A 20865-nucleotide genomic window follows, 5' to 3' on the forward strand; every position below is an offset into this window, starting at 1 on the left:
CAATAGAATGTGGCAGAAATAATACACGATTTCTGAACTTAAGTTTTAAAAGGCCTTGTGGCTTCCTCTCTCGCATTCTTGGAATACTCCCCTGAGATTGCCGTATGAAGAAGCCTAGGCTAATTTATTGAAGGAAGGGAGGCCACGTGGAGCAGAGATGAGCTGTCCAAGCCCCACAGACCAGACAACCACCTGACAACTAGCACTAACCAGCACACGTCTTGGTCATCTGGCCCCAGTAAAGCTGCTAGGTAACTGCAGCCACTGAGTGACCCCAGGTGAAGTTGGAAGTAAAACTGCCCAGCTAAGCCCAGTTCAAGATGAAAGACTAAGCACATACATCTGTCTGCCTTTTCTCCCAAAGTCCATTGAACATACATTAAAGAAATACAAAAGGAATGAAGTCATAAGAACAAATTCCAATGGCCAAGAATGAGTCACATGGTCATGTCTAAACCAATCCTGGCAAGGGGAATGAGACCACAATAACTGGCTCATACATCATGACTCATCCTCTAGCTCTGGGAGGAGATCGCCTTCCCTGAGTATAAGGCCTAGCAGATGCTAAGTATCCAAAATACTAGAGGTTTTTCAGAAAGGAAAAAATGAGGGTCACTCACTTCTACCAAACAATATTATGAAAAACGTATTCCAGAAAACCCTTTCTCAGCAGTATCTGAACACAGAATCAAATATCAAACTGATATTTATGGAGGAAGGAAGAAATACTTGATTATGAATGATTAAATATATGAATGTGCACGTAAGTGGATGAATTAAGGTGGGAGAGTTGAAGAAACACAGATTCTTAGCCTAGAGCAGGGTTCTCAAATTTGAGCACTCATCAGAATCATTTAGAGGACTTACTGAACCACAGATTGCTAGGACCCACCCCTAGGTGGGGAAAGAGGGGCTTTTCTAGCAAGTTTCTAGTTGATGCTGATATTGCTGATTGGAGACCACCCTGTTAGAATCCCTGCTCAGAGAAGAGATCAAGGGAAGATGTGCTATCACGCAAATATCTTAAGAAGTGTTGTGGCCCAGAGAAAGCTGGTTTGTTCAGCATGGCTCCTGAGTGAATTATTTGGAAGGTTACTTGGAGGTGGATTTTTGACTCAACATAAGAACACATTTTCGAATAACTGGAGGTGTGTACCAATGGAACAGGCTAACCCTTTCCACCCTCTCGAGCCTCTTTTCCTGCCTTCCTTTCATTTTCCTCCTACCCCTGCTCTGCTGTTCCAACAACAAGTTATAGCCCCGGCTGAGGGCGTAGATCTCACATTTCCACAATCACAAACTTATTTCTCCTAGGAACCAAATGTCAATAATTTTCTGAATACAACTTTTTAAGAGCAGAGAAAGAATCAGTCTCTAAAATATCCATTTCTCTCATTTTGTGCTGTAATATTATGAGTTTTAACTCAGGTGAGCAGAGTGATCTACCTTTGATCATTTCTGTATGTTTATCCCATACTGTTAATATCCAATAAAATACTTCTAAAAAAACCAAATCTCATTTTAACATGACACCATTTTGTTTCTCTGAGGAATTATATGGACATCTCTAAAACTGTTGCTTTTGAAGGTGGTACCACACAGGAAATGCTGATAACACAATTTCTTAACACACATCGAGTACACAGGTTACACAAAAGCAGATTCTATTTTAGCTTTTTTGAGAGGCCGTTTCAAAGTTAAGTTCTCCTTAATGAAACAGAAAGGAAAAGGGCTTGGCTTTGCTTTCCTCAGCATCCCGGCTTTTCCCTCTTTGTGGCTTATGATGTTTTCCTTTTTCCTCGTGTTATCTGTGTTTCCTGCTCATCTCAATTTGATGACATGTTGCTGAGACAACTAAATCGCTAACCTTCTTAACTTGGCTTTTGTTATGTGCTTGCGTGTGTTTAGGAGGGATATTTTCATTTCTCTTAGAAGGCTCTGTGTCTGCTCTGGGAGGCTATTAGACCTGGAGGTGGAGAACAAGGGAGGCTTCTTAAGTGCTTCCTATTCAAATCGCCTTTTTACTCCCTTTAAACCCATCATTTGTATGTGGTAGGGCACTGGTGGAAGCTTCCCTGCCTCCTATGGTCAGGATTAATTTACTCAGTGATGTCATGCTTGTTCCAGCCCAGACTCCTCCAGGGGAAGGAAAGGTCTGAGAACAAGAAGCACACAAAGTTTCTATCATTTCAATTCCTTTATTTTATCTTCCCTCCCCTTGCCAAAAGTGGGAGGGGAGCGCAGCTTATCTGCAAAATAATTACTCTGTGCAGTCCCTTCATCCATTTGATCATCTGATAAAATAAGTTTAGGATATAAGCAAGAACCACGGTGCCCTCAACACTGGCCTGCCTCAGCACTGAGCCTGTCTTATGCAACAGTCGCTTGTGTATGTGTCTGTGCACTCTCCCTCCACACACCACCCTCTATGGTGCTTCCCTTGGGTCTAACATTTGTCTTTTCTGTTGTTTCCACTCTCATGTTTACCATGGCCCCTTCACATACTGAGCGCTCAACAGAGAGCTCTTCCTGCTGCAAAGTAAAACCAGACCCTAGAAAGCAACCCCGTAAGACAATCTACATAATTTAAAGGTAGTTTTCAAAGCTAAAGTTCAGCTGTCAACCCAAATTCACCTAACTAAATCTAAATTGAAATGCAAAAAGGATATTGAATTTAGATACACTTTAGTCCATCTTCAGAATATCTTATTTGGCTAAATTTTTCACTTTTCCAGCAGATTTTTCCTTTGTTTTTGTTTGTTCTTTTTTTTTAATTTTACAGTTGTAATTCAGGTGTCATCTCCATGAGTGTCCCAGGTTTCCAGCCTTCTGAACCTTTCTTTCCTATATCTGGTAGATGTCAGATTTCTGCTAATATCTGAGGACTTACATTCTCAGGGCCACTGCGAGCTTCGGTTTCCTCCCCCTGCCAAATTCTCAATATCTGTCACATACACACACACACCTTCTGTGCTGCATCTCTTATTTAAGCTTCTAGGTGATTTCAGGGGGAAACATAGGCCTTTTATCTTTAATTCCCCAAGTCATACATTAGCTAAGACTGGTGTACATAGGAGACTTACTAAGTTTTGGGCAAGATGGTTCATTAGGTCATAGCATAGAACACAGGACCTGTCCCACCACAAGCCCCAAGGCAGCTCCTGCCCTCAGTTTCACTCAAGGAAGGGCTGAGAAAGAGACAGATTATCTTTTGAACAACTAAATGTGATCTTAAAGCTCCTAGGAAAAGCTTAGCCTTCTAAAAGAGAAAGTAAATTGTGATTTTCAAGATCCAGAGCCTAGAGGACTTGAACATAATTGGAGAAAGAAAGAGCTCAGAAGGTGACCACTGCCTCACTTTTCAGAGAGAGACTAGGGAAGGAGCACCAGCCTCACAGAGAGGCTCCACATCCAAAAGGCCTTGGTGTGGCCGGGCACAGTGGCTCACACCTGTAATCCCAGCACTTTGGGAGGCCGAGGCAGGCAGATCACTTGAGGTCAGGAGTTTGAAACCACCCTGGTCAATATGGCAAAACCCTATCTCTACTAAAAATACAAAAATTAGCCAGGCATGGTGGCTGGCACCTGTAGTCCCAGCTACCTGGGAGACTGAGAAAGGAGAATTGCTGGAACCCAGAAGGCAGAGATTGTAGTAAGCCAAGATAGCGCCACTACACTCCAGCCTGGACGACATGGCCTCCGGGGTCCCCTGAGAGAGAGAAGTATGATTCTCAGTGAACAGAGAGTTTAGTTACACACTCACTCCAAAATGTTCCCACTCCAGTTACAAAGATTATATGTCTATTCTTTTTTTAATTGAGATAAAATTCACCATTTTAACCATTTTTATCAGACATCGATCTGCTTCTCTCCCATGTCAGTCTATGGTACTGGAGAAACTGAGATTTTTGGAGGCTGGGCATGCAAACACCAAGAGTAACTTTTACTTCTCAATGCCCCCTTGCCCTAGTGAGAGCTAATGTATTTCTCAAGTGCCCCTCTCCAACATTTAGGATGATAAAACTTTAGCTTCTCTTATGACAATATCACACCAGAGAATGTATCTCTGGCCTGTCAATCTCTCTTCTATTCACCATATTAGTCAGCTTTACTATAGCATAATGCAGTAACAAACAGCCCCTAAATTTGGTGGCTTGTAATAACAAAAATTTCTTTCAACATGTGAGAAATTTCAGTTATGGTGGTAATATTTAGAACTTAATCAGAAAACATGTGGAAGATGTTCTACTATCTGCCTCATTCCTTTATTTTTCCTTGTAGATGAATCTTATTTCAACACTAGATTTTAAGTTCTTTGAAGGCAGAGATTATGCCTCATACTCATATTTTTCTCACTTTACTTGGTGTGTGGTTAATTAAATATTTCTTGAAGGAACCAATGAAAAAATGAATCTATTGAAGAACTGTGAATAGGTATGTGAGTTAATAGGCTGAGACTTAACATTCACTTTCTTGTTAAATGGCAATTAAATGCATTGACATTCATTATAGCCTGAATATACTGAGAATCTAATTGCTCACATGTTGCTCATGTAATCTCCAGTTTTTCAATGACAACTTGATGTCTTTCTGACATACTTATTGTACCTGGATCAATGGCTATTTAACTGCTAATTGATCTTTTATTAACATATAATAACTTATTAAATCTAAATTAAAGTCTTAATTGAGACACTTTATCTGCAGTGTTTCAACATACAATCCTCATAATGTAATGGATAATTGACAGAAAAGCTAGTAACATATTATCTGTCACCTTTCTCATTGACCTGAGAACAAATTTTCAGCATGAAGATTTTTTCACTTCATTAAGAAACCTGAGTGGCAACTAAACCCAAGAATGCAACAACACCGTGAAATTTTTCAGTTTTCACACACAGAACTAGTTCCCCAGCTTCTGCTTTCTTCCTCACCCCTCCACCGAGGCCACTTGGCTACCAGTAGTAGGCAGCAATAAACGAATGCTGTTACTTTAAACATAAGCATGGCCAGCACAGCTACAAAAGAGGCTGCAATAAGCCATAAAGACAGCCTTCCTCTCCCACCCCAACAACCCTCTCTTGGCTCCCAGCTCTTCAGCACTTATGTATCCTTTTCCTCACTTCAACCCACCCACTCCCCATCCGGCCTGGTTTTATTGAATGTCTCTGCCTCAGTAAAGGGGATGGTCCTGCCCGTTGTTCTGCCATTTGGTCTAAAGTTCCCCTTGCCTATACATAATTTCCTTTTATTTACTGTTGTCTAATTGATGCACTGATGTTCTCAAACTCTGCTACCTCAGTGCTACTCCAGGCACCTAGCACTTATGAGATACATACTGTCCTAGTCTATTTTGTGTTGCTGTAACAGGATACCTGAGACTGGGTAATTTATAAATGAAAGAGATTTATTTAGCTCACAGTTCTGGAGGCTAGCAAGTCCAGGATGGGGCACCTGCATCTGACTGACTTCTGGCTCAGTGTTATCACCCATACAATGGTGATTGATAACAGATAAATGGAGAGCATGATATTTAATGTACATAAAGAATAGGACACAACACCTGGCACAGAGTAACATTCAATCAATAGTAGCTATTTTTCAGTTCATTATTTTTTTCATCCAAAATAAGAACCAATGCCATCAGCAGGATAAATTACCTTGTGAAACAAACCTAGTGTTTTAGTTGTCACCACATCCCCATCTGTGCTGTCATCCTGTCTTTCAGTGTCTACTCCCTCACCCAGACCCTAGCCCTGGCCACTCGTTTTGGCCAATCTCAATGTCAAGAACTGCCCCTCACACTGTTCTCCACAGCAGTATATATTTACATGCCATTCTCTCCAACAGTCCTGCTTCCTGCTTCTCTAATAAGGAATATAATTTTTTATTTTTATTACAGTGCCACTTCTTTAGTTAAGTGGGCATGTGTACCCTCCTATTTGAAACACTTAAAAATCACTGGTCTTAGCCGGGCGCGGTAGCTCAAGCCTGTAATCCCAGCACTTTGGGAGGCCGAGACGGGTGGATCACGAGGTCAGGAGATCGAGACCATCCTGGCTAACACGGTGAAACCCCGTCTCTACTAAAAAAAATACAAAAAGACTAGCCGGGCGTGGTGGCGGGAGCCTGTAGTCCCAGCTACTCGGGAGGCTGAGGCTGGAGAATGGCGTAAACCCTGGAGGCGGAGCTTGCAGTGAGCTGAGATATGGCCACTGCACTCCAGCCTGGGCGACAGAGCAAGACTCCGTCTCAAAAAAAAAAAAAAAAAATCACTGGTCTTAGGACCTTGCATTTCCCAACTTCCCTCTCCTGCCCACTCCCCACCATTACTGGCACCACAGGCAAGCACTTTGCCTATGCCAGGCCCACTCCCACTTACTTTGAACACTCAGCCAGTTCTTAAGCTCTTTGACAAATATTTCCCTGATCTAAACACTCTAGCAAGGTTGGATAGCTAGGGTGACTGGCTTCCACAGGGCCCTATATTTACTTATCTCACAACCCTCATCATATTGGATTGTCATTGTACTTTTCACATCCAACTCTTTTTATGCAACTATGAGCTCCTCAAGAACAGGGACCATGGATTATGTGCTCTGTAGGCCCCGAGCTCACCATGGTGCCAAGCAGGTTTTAGTTCTTAATAAATCTGTATTAAATGGATGGGTAGTAGATGGACTTTTATATAAAAATAGAAAAATATGATCAAATATGTTTTCTAATTCACTAATGATTACCTTTGTCAAACAACTCAAATAGGTAATTTTTTATCATTACATCATTTGTTATTGAGGTATAATTTTCATGTAATAAAATATACAGATATTAAGTTTACAGTTCCATGAGTACTGACAAATACATTGATGTAACATAATTAAAGACCCCAAAATAGGGTTTGGTTTTTTACAAACGTGCCAAGAAAATTCAACAGGGAAAGAAAATATTTTCAGCAAGTGATGCTAAAACAATTGAACATATGGGTGAAAATGAACCCCAATTCTTAAAAATTAGACCAGATTATACATAAAAATTAGAGATGAATTACAGTTCTAAAAATAAAAAATTAACTAAAATATATACAATTAAAAAATTTTTAATATATAAAAATATATAAAATAAAATCTTCATAAACTTAGACAAGACACAAAAAGCATTAATCAAAAAAGAAAAAAAATCAATAAATTGTGTCTCATCAAAATGTTTAATTTGTTCATCAAAGGACACTATTAAGAAAATCATAAAGGGAAATGACTTTTAAGACTTCAAAAGCATGCAGTTCTTCTACAGGTACTCTCAGTAAATTTCAACTGTCACTCTCAGACCTAATAACCCTTCATTCTAACTCCCTCTGTGAGTTGTAAATCCAGGCCCCTGTCTTCCAGTCTTGCTCAAGACCCTTTTGGCTAAGGGCAACTAGTTTTTCCTTCCTTTGCCTTTGGAGATTAGAAGATAAAAGCACAATGGAAGATAAACTCTGTCATTCTCCCTGACTTCTTAAAACTCATGTTTGTCTCTCTTCCAGTCAAGTAAAAGGTAACTCTTGGCAATCACATTTTTACACTACTATCTCCGCTAACTCATTTGACTGTTTCACCTCTTTTGAAGATTCCTGTATGAGAACAAAATGATTCATACCGACAGATTAAACCATTTTTAACTATGCTCTGTAAAATCTGTCTTAAAGGAATATACATATTTCCTTTGGAATATTTTGCTAAAATAATTCTGAACATAAAAGAACTGTTTTTACACCAGAGTTATTCCACACACAGTTTTAGCATGAGTGAAACTGAGTATTTTTATTTTAAAAATTGTGAAGATCAAAATAGATATTGTATGTGAAAGTACATTGTAAACTCCAATACACAAGAGACACATTCCAATTTCTAGAAATATGGCAGAGCAGATATTCTGAAAGGCTGTCATTCTAAATACAAGTAGATCCTGGATAAACTACAATAAGTAAACATTTTAATTAGTTGCTGGACTCTCCAGAAAGTTGGAGAAATCTGAAAGATATTTTTTTTGAAAGATAGCAAATTGAACCCAGTGTTAGGAAATTGCACAGTAAGTAAATAGGAAAGTGCTGCCCTGGTTAAAAATATTAACATTGCTAACATCAGATCTGCTACTGAGAAACTGAGCCTTGATCTTCACTAAAGTGCTGAACCTGAGATCCCAGCATTATTCTGGCACTCTCAAACAGGGCTAAAGTGTTTCCAGGTCACTAATGCTCCCTGGCTCCAGGCAGAGACAAAGGAAAATATTCTACGAAAAAATACATCGCTCTTACAGGCCTTCAGGAGTTCACACAAATTAAGGAAAACAAAATATGAGCTTACAATAAAAAGTTACAAAACTCACACAAGGAAATAAGCAAGCATGAGTGTATATCAACAGAAAAACAAAACTGTAGTTGGCGCCAAAGGACTTAAAATATTCTCAAAAGCAGCATTTAAAATAGCTATTATAAATGTCTAACAAAAGAAAAGATAAAATTTTTAGCCTGTAGTCCCAGCTACTCAGGAGGCTGAGGCAGGAGAATCTCTTGAACCCGTGAGGCAGAGGTTGCAGTGAGCCAAGATCATACCACTGCACTCCAGCCTGGGCAACACAGCAACACTCCATCTCAAAAAAAAAAAAAAAAAAAAAAAGATAAAATTTTTAAAGTGAACAAGTAACTAGAAGGTATAAAAATGACCTAATAGATTTTTTAAAGTCAAAATAACTTTTAGAGATTAAAATACAGCAATTAATATTTAATCAATAGGTTAAATAGCAGGTTAGTCACAGCTGAAAAAAAATAATTACGAATTGAAACATGGAGCTGAAGAAACTACCTCAGATGAGATGAACCCTTAAGAGGTTAAGAGAGGTGGGCAAAAGAGTCACATGCATCCAGTGCACCAGAAGGAAACATTAGAGAGAATGGAGGAGAAGAAGTATTGAAGAGAACGTGGCTGAGAACTTTCTAGAACTGATGAAAAACATGAATCTTCAGCAATATAAAGTACAACATATACTAAGCAAGAAAAATAAAATAAATTCAGACACATTGTGGTGAAAGTACAGACCACTAAAGACAATGAGATCTTAAAGGCATTCAAAAAGCAGAAAAACAGATCACCTACCAAGGAATCGCAAGCAGGTTTCTCAACATCGACAATGGAAGCCTGAAGTTGGTGGAATAGTATCATCAAAGTACTGAAAGAAAATGACAGTCAACCTGGAATTATGCCTGGTAATATTATCTTTCAGATAAACAAAACTAAGAGTGTACCGCCAACAGAACTTCAGCAAGGAACTTCTAAAAAACATGCCTCAGGTCTCAAATGGTCTTCCTTTTAATCAAGACATGCATTCTCAATGAGGTGATGTAACTCCATAAAGAGAGAAAATCCATTCTTGGTAGGCAAAATAATCTTACTCTTTTTATGTATAAAACATAGATATACTTACACAGATACACAGTGAACCTGTGGTATTAAAATTGATTGATTCAGGTGAGGGGGCAATTAGGAAAAAAATAATCTAAAAGTTTCCTTGGAGGTGGGGCAATAATAAAAAAGCTGAGAAACACTGATCCAAAACAATCCACAAAAATTTATAATTAATAAGAGAGTTTACTCAAGTGGCTAAATTTAAGATCAATATATAAAAATCAATTGTATCTCAGTATGCTAGCAGAAAGATATAGTTTATAATAGAAACAAAAATATAAAGTATCTAGGTATAAATCTAACTATATACATAAACTTTATAAATAAATATTTACAACTTTATTAAAAGTTTTCAGGTAACCCAGAAAAAAAACGGAGAGATACCTTATGTTTGTATTTAAGAAAGCTCAAAATCTTAACAATGTTAATTATCTCCAAAATGTTCTATGACTTCACTGCGAATTCCAATCAAGATTTATAAAGAAACCTGGCTAGCTGATTCTAAAATGTATATTAAAGGGCAAAGTGTGCCAAGACATTCCTAAAAGAATAAATTTGGGGAAATTGTCTTATCAAATCTATGGCTTCTCATAGACTATTGTACTGAAGATAGGGCAGCATTGGCACAGGAATCAAAAAACTGATTAATGGAATAGAAACCCCAGAAACAGCCGCTGCATACGTGCGGGAACTGTTCTACCCCAGCGTCGCCAGCAAGAGCGCCCTTGCCTCTCATTGGTTCTCCTGGACCAATCACTGTGACCTGCAGCACTGGGCATCTGATGCCTTAGGTGTCACAGCACCACCCCAAGGGCCAGAGACAGTCAGTTTCAGTTAAACCACAAGGACTGATAATAGGGAAGGGGATACTTCCCAAAAGAAAATAAGTGCCCTAATAAACAGGATAGGGAAACGGAGGCCAAAAAATAATTGTCCACACATGCAGCAGACCAGTCCTCACAAAAGTGACACCCTTAGTGATGAGAGGACATGGATATTGATACAAAGTATTCGTGCATGTAGATACAAAGTATTCAAGCATGGCCACACAGGCATGCAGACCTTCACCCAGGGAGGGGGCTGTCGTGGCCTCGCCTCATCATCGTGCTTTGCTAACAGGGCCATTCCTTAGTCCTACTCTTGGTCCCTAAATCAGCATCCGAGAAAGCATCTTTTTTAAAAAAGAAAAAACCCAAGTCTCTGACTCAATATCCCCAAACATTTTTTCTCAAAAGAATGAATTTTCTTCTTATTGCTTTATTGAAGCATTTCCCAAAGTATGTTCCATAGAATCCAAGTGCTTGGGATGCTACTGGGTATTTTACATTCTCTTAAATCCATTACTAAATAAGCCTGGGAACAGTTCACTTAAGTGTGATGTTTTAAGACTGCTGTATTACTAGACCTTAGAAGTTTTAATATGACAAATGGGCATTGGGATCTTCTAGACTGGGACCCAGTACCTGAACTTCAAACACACACCCTTCCACCAGTGACCCAAATTGCCCTCCCTTCTCCAGATGATGATGGCCATCAAAAGTGGATCTTCTTTCTCTAGGGAACAGTTTCCTCTTGGATATTCCCCACATCAGAAGCACAGGAACATATTTAGAGTCGAGAGCTTAACCAGTGCCAGGCCACAGAGTCTGTCCATCCCAGCAGCATTTTCTGCCCATCCCACTGTTCCTCAGGCCTCATTTTATCTGCCTGGAGGAACTGATGACAGAGTACAACTAGAGAGTTAGCTTTTTGTTTTCTCTTTTTAACTTTTCTTTCATAGGATTATATTATTTTTATAATAAAATTTTAAAGTATTCTTAAACTTAATCTTATTTTGATATTAACTGTCTGCCCAAATAAACCTCTACATAAAATTTCAGTAGCAGCCCCCTCAGGAATTACTGATTTGAGATAGAACACAGGATTAAATCCAAGGATCTGGGTTCCAGTCCTGACTTCCGGCAGTGTGAACTTGTAGAGCTTCATTAACTCTTGAACCCTAGTTTTCCCATCTGTAGAAAAGCATAGTGTTATGTGCCTAAGGCACTGTTATAATTATGTTATCTGCATAAACACATTCAATCCTCACATCAACCCTAGGAATTTAGTATCCTCCTCAGCTAATTATTTATTTTTACAGAAGAGAGACTGAGACACAGACAGGGTGAGTAACTTTGCCAAGATCACTAATCTAAGCAGGTAACCCAGCCTGGATTGGAACATAGAGAGCTGTTCTGAGCCTACACTCTTGACCACTATGTTTTACTTCTTCCTAACCAAAATACTATGCAAATTAAATAAGACCATGTGTCTTAGTCTGTTTTCTGTTGCTTATAAAAGAATACCTGAAACTGGGTAATTTCTAAAGAAAAACAGTTACTTCTCAGTTTTGGAGGCTGAGAAGTTCCCGGTTGAAGGGCTGGACCTGCTGAGTCCCAAAGCAGCAGATTCTGAAGAATCCCAAAGCAGCACAGGACATCACATGATGAAGGGGCTTAGCATAATAGCTCAGGTATCTCTCTTCTTGTAAAGTCACCAGCTCCATGCCCATGATACCCCGTTAACCCATTAATCCATGAATGCATCAATTCATCCATGAGGGCAGGGCCCTCATGACTAGATCATCTCCTAAGGACCCCACCTCTCAATACTGCCACTTTGGGGATTAAGTTTCAATGTGAGTTTTGGAGGGGACAAACATTCAAACTGTGTGTATCAAGGGCTTTGTATTTCCATACCAATTACAAGACTGTAAGTGCCTGGTAGGAGGAGACTATGTTTTTACCAATCTTGTATCCTCCTTGCTGGGTTTAGTCTCTGTCAATACACAAAGTACTATAATATTGAGAGATATCTCAATATCGAGTGGTTAGTAACAAGTCACTGCCTTAAGCCTCACCTACAAGATTTCCCTGATTTCCCCAAATCCAGCAATTAAGAGCTAATTCCTGGCATAGCGGGGGACTCCAGTCCTGCTCCAACAACTCCAGTAAATCCTCCACCTGGTAGGTGGGCATCTGAGCCTCCTGGGGTATAAATGTTTGGAATATCATCCTGCAGAGGAAATAACAGTAAGCATGTGTTGAGTGAATACAGCTCAAGAAACAAACCTCAAATCATGTCCTTGCTAAATGGTACATATGGAATTTGGACCCAGATCTGAGTCCACAGCCCATGATCTGTGCCCCAGGAGGCAGAGCCCTCACAAGCATCAGCGTCTGAGGCAGTTGAAGCCTGAGAGCCAAAGCAGAGCTTACTGTTTACTATGGGCTCAAGAACCTAGATGAAAATCCCGACTGCTTACCTGCCTTGCAAGTTCAGCCCATCATCCTGTCTCCCTGGCCCTGCTGCTACCTCTCTCTCCACACTCCAGCTGCAACGGCTTCTTTCTGCTCCTTGGCCACCCTTGGTTTCTGCAGCTTGGAAAGCTCTTCCAGAAGATTCTCACATTCTGGTTTCTCATCATTAATGTTACATCTGAAATGGCACCTCCTCAGAGACGCCTTCCCAGACCGCCAGACCTAAGGCTACTATTCTCTCAGTCACCACATCCTTGTCACAATCATCTGAAATACTACCTTTTTTCTTTTTTTTTTTTTTTTACTTCTTTCCCACTCTCATGCATATTTAATGAGGCCAGGGACAAGACTCTCTGCTGAATCCATAGTTTCTAGCACATTTCAGGACAAATGAATAAGGAGCAAGTGTAGATACTCAGGAAGTGTTATCCAACTAGTTAAAGCAGGCCAAGGCCAGACAACTCTAAAATACAGCAAGAAAGACCCAAGGAAGCCTGATTCTCACAGAAATTTATCCACTGGCCAGCATCAAGTGAGCTACAAGGCACTATCCTAGGTACTGGGGATTTACAGGGGAACAAGCAGACAAAAACCCCCACCTTCATGGACTTTTTCCAATAAGGGGATCCAAGCAATAAATAAATACATGAATAAAATATATTACATAGCAGATGGTGAAAAGTGCTAAGGAAAAAAAAAAAAAAAAAAAAAACCAGAGCAGAGTTAGGAAGTGTACAGGGTGGGGGAAGTATGCAATATTAAATAGGGTAGGGTCCGGGCACAGTGGCTCACATCTGCAATCCTAGCACTTTGGGAGACCGAGGCAGGTTGATCACTTGAGGTCAGGAGTTTGAGACCAGCCTGACCAACACGGCGAAACCCCGTTTCTACTAAAAATACAAAAATTAGCCAGATGTGGTGGTGCATGCCCATAGTCCCAGCTACTTGGGAGGCTGAAGCAGGAGAATTGCTTGAACCTGGGAGGTGGAGGTTACAGTGAGCTGAGATCATGCCATTGCACTCCAGCCTGGACAACAAGAGTGAAACTCTGTCTCAAATAGATAAATAAATAAAGTAGGCATTTAAAGAACTGAAGAAGCAGTGCATGGCAGAACTGAGCAAGAGCACTCTATGTAAAGGGAACAGGAAGCACAAAAACCTTGGTACAAATATGCCTGGTGTTTTCTAGGAAAAGCTGCAAGGTCAGAGTGTCTAGGAGAGGGTGAAAGGGAGAGTAGTAGAGGATTAGGACATAAAAGAAAGACAAGACGAGTGAAACAGAAGCCATTGGAAGGTTTTGAAGAGAAGAGAAACCTGTTCTGCTCTTGAAGCATAGAATAAGGGTGCAGGGGAAAAGAGCTGAGGCAGAGAGAGTAGTTCAGAGGCTACTGCATTGCAATAATATAGGTGAGAGTGCCCAGAGTGATCAAGGTGGACATGGAAAGAAGTGGTGGAATTCTGAGTATCTGAAGTCAGATTCTGAAGTTAGAGCCAACAGATGTGGAGAGAAAAAGAAGAGACATAAGCAACTGGCAGAGATACCTCAGACCTTTTGCTAATGATGGCACAGCATGAGATCAGGGAAGGCTAGAGCTGTAGGTGGGGTAGAAGAGCAGGTAAAGAGAGGAAAATGAAACCGGGACTGTGGTCAAGGCCCTGAGAGGCCATGGGGAGACACGACAAGACCGGACAAGAGAAAAAAGGGATAGGAGGCATGGAGAAAGTCTCTCCAGCTGCCCCTGCCTCAGAGAGAGAATCTCCAACACAACCTTTTGAGAAGACAAACACCCTTACAGGCAAGGCCAGCTTTCATGGGCATGAAACCTGTGGAGTCACACAAGGTCCCTACGTAAAAGGGATCCTGTGCTTAGTTTAACACTTTGCTGTCACTGTCTTGAAATTCTCAACAATTTTAAGTGGCCCTGCATTTTCATTTTGCACTGAGTCCTGCAAACTATGCAGCCAGTCCTGCGTAACTTCTCCACTACTTGCTGCCACATTTATAATGGAATTCTCCACGTGGGACATTTGTGCGAAATGCTGAGATGATACTGTTGGAACAGCCCTTGGATCTCCAGGGAAGGAAATGCCATGTCTGCCTGTACTCTGAGCAGCACAGTGGTGACTCTGGGAACATTAGCACACGGCCCTGGACCAAAAGAACTCATTGGCCTCTTTAAAGGAAAAAGGACAAGAACAACACAAACAATGTCTCTGGTGGAAAAATACAGCATTCCATCTTTCCATAGTTTATCTCTGCCCTCCAAAAACAGATGCATCAAAGAATGGTCCCAGCAACCAAGCTTGTCATTTTGATTGGTGCCAAAAATCGGGACCCAGTCATGGTCTTATGATTGATTCTGAGGTGCAGAAAGGAAAACATTAATATTGATTTATCTGTTCATTCTCTTTATTCACTGTTCATCCATTTACCCAGACTAGCCGTAGCAACTAGACACTAGAAAATTAAATTTAAAACAACTCCTCTATTCTAGGTAGACTCATTCCCCTTCCCCTGTTTCTAGGACTGTGGCTACAACAAGATTTTATTTTTTAAATATCATGCAACCCACTGAGAGGGGAAAGGGAGAACTCACAAAAATAATGTTGAAATAATGTAAACCAAAAAAACTGCAAGATTTACAGAATTTGTTCCTTTATGGATGGCTGTTTTGGAACCATTGTGGACTATCTCAGAATATCAGAAAAAAAGAGGCAATAGCAGCTTGTTAAATACGTAGACACATCTTATAGCATCAGAATTATAAACACCCTTTGGTGCAGCGCAGCCATTCCACATCACAAAAACACGAGGCAGAGCCTCTTCCCCATGATCGACACTAAAATACAGAAACCTAGAGTGTTTACATTGATACTGAGGCATCCTTAATATAGAGTGAATCAACTAATAACTGAATATGTATCGATCACCTACTAGGCACAAGTATTACAATCATATTACTGAAAAGGATTAGGCATAGCACCAAACTGAATTTTTCATAACTGCTCTGGTTCACATCTCTCATGATAGACAAGACATTGAATGGTTTTCAGCAACTACTGTCTCACAAACGTGTCCCTGCCACCCAACACCAAAGCTCCAAATGTAAGGGCCTTCATCACATCATACCCCTAAACCCTACAATGAAATGATGCTATGACTCTCTCTTCCCCCCTCTCCCTCTTTCTGTCACACACACACATACACACACACACACACACACACTCACACAGTTGAAAAGTAGAAAGCGAAAACAAAAAGCCAGATATTAGGGAGAGGTTAAATAACTGGCAGACTATCAATACAATTGAGTACTAAGCAGTCATTCCAAATGGAAAGGAAGCAGAGGCACATACCTCCAACAAAGCATGAACCAGCATGTACCCAGATTATACTAGCATAAGCTGTAAGCCTAACTCTGTGCAAGGGAAAGCACTGGAACCTCTTGCAATAAACTGTACAAATATCCCTTGTGGCCACTTCACTCTGCATGAAAAGTGTGGTCACCTCTTAATGAGTCCATCAAGATGGAAACGTTCATTTATATAAACAGAAGAGTGATTATCATTCTGAAAAAAAAAAAAAAAAGGGGGGGGGGGGCCTTGGTCTGAGGCCACTTAGGTCTACCTAGTATCCACTAATGTAGTTCCCCCACTAGATTAGCTTCATTTCTTAGGAACCCATATTGGGGTTTGGGGATAAAACTCAATAGCAGAGGGTCATTTTCCTTGCTTTGCTGCTGTGATGCATATCTCACTGTAGGTCACATTTTTCCATTTCTCCTAAAACAAGATCCAAGAAACCCAATCATGTCACTTGCTACTATAAGCAGTAAAAGAAAAAAAGACTATAAGAATTAACTTATTTGCTTGTAAGAATTAATTCCCTGTGGGTTAAAATGACAAGCCAAGACAAAATCTGGCTTTACTTGGCAATTAACTAATGAGACTTGAATGTATACGAACGGGTGTCCTTCCTCCAGCAGGTGTTTTTGGCATAGTGAATTAGCAACAGGAGATAAATTTTGTGTTTTTATGACTCAATTTTCAGTGCATAACCTTGTTTTGAGATAATACAATTGATATACTAAAAAAAGACTTTCTTTCAGCCAGATCTGTACCTATGTTATTAAAATAAAAGGTTATATTAAAGGAAATTTATTTCCCCTTGCCACTCCTTTGTAATATATTAAGTACTTTGAAAGTCATTACTTTTTCTCTTCAAAAGAGAATTAAATTTAAGAGGGACGCTTATCTAAGTTCTTTTAGATTTGTAAAGTAATTCCCAAGGTAGGTCTGTATTCATTTCAAGTGAAAATTTTACTTAAACAGAGGCAGCCACATGATTAAAAACAAAAGTACTTTTAAATGCTCTAAAATTTACTTTGCAAATTAAAAAAAAAAAAAAAAGTGGTTCTAGAAAAAATCTGGCCGGGCGCGGTGGCTCAAGCCTGTAATCCCAGCACTTTGGGAGGCTGAGACGGGCGGATCACGAGGTCAGGAGATCGAGACCATCCTGGCTGACACGGTGAAACCCCGTCTCTACTAAAAAATACGAAAACTTAGCCGGGCGAGGTGGCGGGCGCCTGTAGTCCCAGCTACTCGGGAGGCTGAGGCAGGAGAATGTCGTAAACCCGGGAGGTGGAGCTTGCAGTGAGCTGAGATCCGGCCACTGCACTCCAGCCTGGGCGACAGAGCGAGACTCCGTCTCAAAAAAAAAAAAAAAAAAAAAAGAAAAAATCTGACTTCTCCTGAGGTTGTTTCCAAAAACAACCCTCTGACCCAATGCTGACAATGCCCTTGCATGTTGCAGCTCTGGAATTAGTTCTGTTTGCAAGACTACAGAGTAATCTTCTCCAAAACTGCAAATGGCATTGGAGAATGTTTCATTTTTTTACCTTAAAGGTGGTGGAACTATTGTTTTCCAGATGATACACAGTGTTACTTTTTAAAATAATGCACATTTAAGCTTGAGAACACATCCAACATCAGCTGGGGTCCATTGTTAAGTCACTGATATTTATTAGCATCTCTCTCCTTCCCTGGTTTTATGGTAAGACTTGCTTTTCAATACAGTAGAGCCAGCATACTTAAAAATGAAGAGTGTACACCATATCCACCAGAAGTGCCAGGCAAAGAGCATCTTCTTGTGGTATCCGGTTACAGACCTGTTTCTAGTTACTTTTATTAATTCAGACGGTAAACCAGGCTTGACAGATCATGAAGCAGTCCTTTCAGAGTTTTTCCAGAAACTAGAAACAAGAAATTGAATCAGTGGTCAAATTCTGACCAGAGCCACTGGGACCATTTTCTTTTGTAGATTATTTTCACCGAAACTTCAAGGAAGGGATGGTCCCTATCTCACAGAAAATGTTTCAAAGAGGGGAAAACAGAAAGCCATCAACTAAGTTTACTAAACTAATAACAAACTTGATAACAAGAGAAGTACAGGGAAATAAAGGACAATTATAACCAATCTTAATTATTAACATAGATGGCAGAGTCCTATAACATTAACAAATCAAATCTGATAGTATATTTTTTAAATTATGTCATAATCATTTGAGGATCAGTTTAAGAGGCAAAGAAAGTTCAACCTCAGAAGATCTATTAAAATGTAACTCATATTAATGAAGTAAAGCAAAAAGAACCTCAATTGGTGCTGACAAATCATTTGTTAAAATTAAACACCCACTTAGGATTTTTAAATCCTCTTAGTGAACTCTGAATAGAAAAGAATTTTTTAACATGATAAAAATGTTTTCACCAAAAACAGAACAAACATCACTCATCATGATAAAAACTTAGAAACATTGCCATTAAAGTCAGAGATAAAATAAAGGTGCCTGCTCTCCCTGTTACTGTTCAACATTGTTGTGGAGTCCTAGGCAATGCCGTGAGACAAAGGGTAGAAAAACAAAACATTTAGAAAGAAAGGCACTACATTGTTACTATTTGCAATTAATATTTTTTTCCACTCATAAATGCAAGACAAGCTACAGACCAACTATTAGAAGCAATTAGCCTGGCCATGGTGGCTCCTGCTTATAATCCCAGCACTTTGGGAAGCCAAGGTGGGAGTTCAAGACCAGCCTGAGCAATATAGGGAGATCTCATATCTACAAAAAAATTAAAATAAATTAGCCAGGTGTGCTGGCACATACCTGTAGTCCCAGGCACTCGGGAGGCCAAGGTGGCAGGATCACTTAAACCTGGAAGGTTGAGTCTACAGTGAGCTATGATAGCACCACTGCACTGCAGTCTGGGTGACAGAGTGAGACCCTATCTCAAAAAAAAAGAGTGGGAGGGAACAAGAAAGATTTGCTGGCTGCAAAATCATTATACTAAAATCGACAACATTCCTGTAAACCAGCAATAGCAATTTTAAAATGCAATAGCATGCGTGTGAACATATAATTCACTATAGTAGCAAAAAAAGTTTAAAAAAGGAATAAATCTAACAAAAGGTTTTAAGAGAAAATTATAAAATATTATGAAAAGACATAAAAGAAAAAAATCTTGAATAAACAGGCTATACCTTGTTCATGGATGGGAAACTGAATAAAGATGTAATGTTTTCCCAATATGATTGATTTGATTATAATCTTTGTAACAGAATAGAACTTAGCAAACGGATTCTTAAGTTTACATGGAAGAGTAAAATCCCTAGTCAATGCAATTCTAAAAAAGAACAAGGGTAGCGATTCTGGCAGATATCAAGATATCATAAACTTTATAGTAATTAAAACAGTATGGTATTGGTGAAAAGATAAATGAAGAGATTAATGAAACAGAATAGAAAGCCTGGAAACGTGGTATATGATAGAGATTGGCTTACACGGCAGAAGGGAAAGGATAAAATACTCAGTTAATAATGTTGGAAATTTTGGCTTTCTATCTAGAAAACAAAAATAAACAATAATGTTGCACTAAACATAAAAATGAATTCCCCAGATGAATCAAAGTTAAGAATGTGAAAATCAAAACTTATCTACAGAGGAAAATGAAGCAAAATTGGTCTCCTATTAAAGATGGAAAGACAAATGCATATTTTAGTCTTCACTTCCTTCTTAAATCTCAGGAAAATAACAATTAATGGCTTTCCTAGAAATAAAACCACAAAAACAAATAAAAAATAAACAGCAGCAGCAAAATTTGCAATCTGAAAAGCAGATGGGTGAGCAGTAACTTACCGAGCAGACCCAAGAAAGCCAGATTCTAAACTGGCAGTGAAGTAATCAAGAAGCACCTCTGATTTATGGACAAAATATTCAAAAGATGCATCAATTGCCTTTACCAGTACCATTGGACAGTACGTGGGAGTAAAGATGGAGTAAAACAGATTAAAGCCTGTTTTAAAAGCATTTAGACCCCCAAATCTCTGTCTTCACTTTGCCCATGAGGGAAACTGCCACTTTCTGACTCTGTGGTTCAGGGCAAAATAGAAGGCATGGATTGGGGGACACCAGCCTAGTTGAGGTCAGGGGTATCTTTATAAAAATAGAGGGGTTAAAGTAAAAGTCTCAATTCTAAAGGTTGAGGCTCACAGCATTTTTTCTCTTCTGGGTTGCCAGAATTCTGACAGCCAGGCTTATTTTTATGTTCCAATCAAAAACACGAAAAACCTTTTCTGGGGACTATGTTCAGTCCAAGAAAAAGACCTAAAGAAAATGATGGTGGGAGTTTCTGAACAAAAGACCCAGCCAGATATCCCTACAGTGAGGCCTATAGTTGGCAAGAAGCAACCAAGCTTAGGAAGCTACTCAACCATGAGAGGACAACCAAAGATCCCCAGGCATTTGAAGAAGTCCTGTAATTGAAAAACAGGAGCTACAAAAGTTATTTGAATAAAACATATTCCATATGGAAGAATAAAACTGCTAATATTATTAGTAGTATCATTATAGACATAAGAGAAGATGCTGTATATGCATGACCTGATAAAAAATATCCCGTTTTTAAAATAAGGAAAAGGACCCTTGGAAATTAAAAAGATGATGACAAAAAAAAGAAAACCTCATTTTCAAGGTTAAAAGGGGTTTTTTATTATTTAAGTTGAGAAGCTATGTCTTGAAGTAGAACAGAAAGATGAGATGGAAAATAAAAGAGAAATGATTAAAATT

At 39.5% G+C, this 20865-nt stretch overlaps 1 long non-coding RNA gene across 6 annotated transcripts in view; it reads right to left on the reverse strand.

Moving 5' to 3' along the window:
• The window catches only part of LOC103882339, a 68144-nt gene that overhangs the window by 24572 nt on the left and 22707 nt on the right, over positions 1-20865 (reverse strand). For 4 of the 6 annotated variants that reach the window (XR_002520540.2, XR_002520539.2, XR_001900103.3 and 1 more), the window contains one exon: positions 9135-9207. The exons of 1 other annotated variant lie outside the window; for it this stretch is intronic. This is a non-coding gene — a long non-coding RNA (uncharacterized LOC103882339). Of the gene's footprint in view, positions 1-9134; positions 9208-12342; positions 12498-12747; positions 13435-20865 lie in introns of those variants that run through there. One more of the 6 variants, XR_004182279.1, reaches the window with a different exon arrangement.

This window comes from Papio anubis, chromosome 2 (assembly GCF_008728515.1).
Source record: "Papio anubis isolate 15944 chromosome 2, Panubis1.0, whole genome shotgun sequence".
NCBI lineage: Eukaryota > Metazoa > Chordata > Mammalia > Primates > Cercopithecidae > Papio > Papio anubis.